Genomic DNA, 2,449 nt, shown 5'->3' with positions numbered 1-2,449 from the left:
AGGGAGAAAAATGTTAATATAAAAGCAGAATTGTTGTTAATGATATATTACACAAAAAGAGGCCGGAGTGGCTCTTGAGAAACCACACCTATCTAATCAGGATCTCGCCCCATCGGATATTACAAAGTTGACACACTTTCACACGAAGTTATCAGCAGAAAGCCACAATTCATATAGTACAATTTGTTATGTAGCTCATGGAAGTCCACAGATGTAAAAGTCCTTTCTGGTGTTCACACAGTCAGGTTCAAAAATGAACTGGAAAGAAACATTACAATCAAGCTTGGATATGCTAATGCAAAGATTTACACACTTGATGACACCAAATTGTCCTCAGCCAGAATGTTACAAGTCATGTACACCTGATGAGTTTCCTACAGACATTCCAGGGACTAAAGGGAACTTCGACTTAGTCAGACATGTCTCCTTTGGTGACTGTCCTGGCCATGATATTTTGATGGCTACAATGCTTTACAGTGCAGCAGTGATGGATGCCGCTCTTCTCTTGATAGCTGGTAATGAATCTTGCCCTCAGCCACAGACTCTTGAACATCTGGAAGCCGTAGAAATCATGAAGCTGGGCCATGTTTTGATCCCACAGAATAAAACTGATTTGGTGAAAGAAAGCCAGGCTAAAGAACAATATGAATAGATTCTTGCATTTGTGCAAGGCACTGTAGCAGAAGGCGCTCCCATTATTCCAATTTCTGCTCAGCTGAACTACAATATTGAAGTTGTCTGTGAATACATAGTAAAGCAAATACCAGGGACCCCAAGAGACTTCAGAACTCTGACTTATTGTTATCAGATCATTTGTTGTCAACAAACCTGGCAGTGAAGTTGATGATCTTAAGGGAGGTGAGGCTGGTGGTAGTATCCTAAAAGGAGTATTAAAGGTGGGCCAGGAGATAGAAGTGAGACCTGGTATTGTTTCCAAAGATAGTGAAGGAAAACTCATGTGTAAACCAATCTTTTCCAAAATTGTACCACTTTTTGTAGAACATAATGATCTTCAGTATGTTGTTCCAGGGGGTCTTATAGGAGTTGCAACAAAAATCGATCCCATTTTGTGCTGAACTGCCAGAATGGTGGGGCAGGTTCTTGGTGCAATTGGGGCTTTACCTGACATATTCACAGAATTGGAAAGGCCCTATTTCCTGCTTAGATGGCTTCTAGGTGTCTGTACTGAAGGAGATAAGAAAGCAGCCAAAGTACAAAAGCTATGGAAGAATGAATTGCTTATGCTCAACATGGGCTCCCTTTCGCTAGGAGGGAGAATTATTGCTGTCAAGGCTAATTTGGATGACATGGTCTTGATTAATCCTGTGTGCACAGAAGTAGGAGAAAAAAATGCCTCTAGTTGAAGAGTTGAGAAACACTGGCATTTCATTGGTTGGGATCAAATAAGAAGAGGGGTGACAATCAATCCAACTGTGGATGATGACTGAAGAATCCCAGCTAACTAAGGCATTTGGATGGAGTTGAAATCTGTCTTAACAATGTAGGGTATATTTTCAAAGCAATACTAGGGAATTCATTTCACAGTGCATTACCTTTGTAGATAATGAAGGTTTTTCTCATTTTTTGGCATCAAAAATTTAATCTCTAGTACTAACAATATGGAATACTGGGTAGGGAAGTCTTTGAGACTCATCTCCAGAACAAACAGCAAAAGCCCAAATTGGAGACATAGCTCAAGTGGTAGAGCACCAGCCAAGTGATCAGGTGGTCCTGAGTTTAAACCAGATATCAGCAAAACAAAACTTCCTAGTATTGGGGAACAAGTTTAGAGAGTTAAGAAGTAGGCATATTAAATAATAGTACCTTAATAAATTTTGGTACTCTGATGATATTCTTCAATTTTCTATTTTTAAATTTGCATTGAAATGGGATTTCATTCCAGTTATGGTGGCTTGTTCTTTTGGATATTGAAGCTGCCTTGTAGAAATTTAGAAGTGGTGGTTGTGGATCATTTAAATTGATATCTTTTGAGAAAGCATTTTAATGTTACGTATTTGATTTTAAAGGATTGCATTGTAACATGAAGAACACATTTAAATAAAACAAAGTTCTAAAAAATACATTGGACATACATCATTTCAGTGAGACTGGAGAGGCAAGTTCAAAAGTTCTGTGTTGGTACCGGGGCTTGAACTCAGAGCTTCATAACCTTGTTCAGTTCTTTTGCTCAAGGCTGGCACTTGAGTTACTCCTCTAGTTCTGATTTTGTTTGTTTGTTTCTGGTCAGTTTTAGAAAAGAATATTTCAGATTTGTCTGCCCAGGTTTGCTTAAACCATAATGCCAGCCTCCAGAGTAGCTAGGATTACAGGCATATACCACCAGCACTTGCTCAAAGGTTCTATTGTACAATGAGTGTATAGTGTATCTGTTTGTGTGTGTGTGTGTGTGTGAGAGAGAGAGAGAGAGAGACAGAGACAGAGAGAGAGA

General features: G+C 39.2%; 1 pseudogene; it reads left to right on the top strand.

Moving 5' to 3' along the window:
- The first annotated feature begins 457 nt into the window (after positions 1-457).
- On the top strand, positions 458-1,448 carry LOC150049266 (eukaryotic translation initiation factor 2 subunit 3 pseudogene; annotated as a pseudogene).
- Positions 1,449-2,449: the final 1,001 nt, after the last annotated feature.

This window comes from Megascapheus bottae, chromosome 20 (genome assembly GCF_031878675.1).
Source record: "Megascapheus bottae isolate mThoBot1 chromosome 20, mThoBot2.hap1, whole genome shotgun sequence".
Taxonomy (NCBI): Eukaryota; Metazoa; Chordata; class Mammalia; order Rodentia; family Geomyidae; genus Megascapheus; species Megascapheus bottae.
Note: the sequence above shows the minus strand (reverse complement) of the source record. Positions and strands in the feature narration are given on the sequence as shown.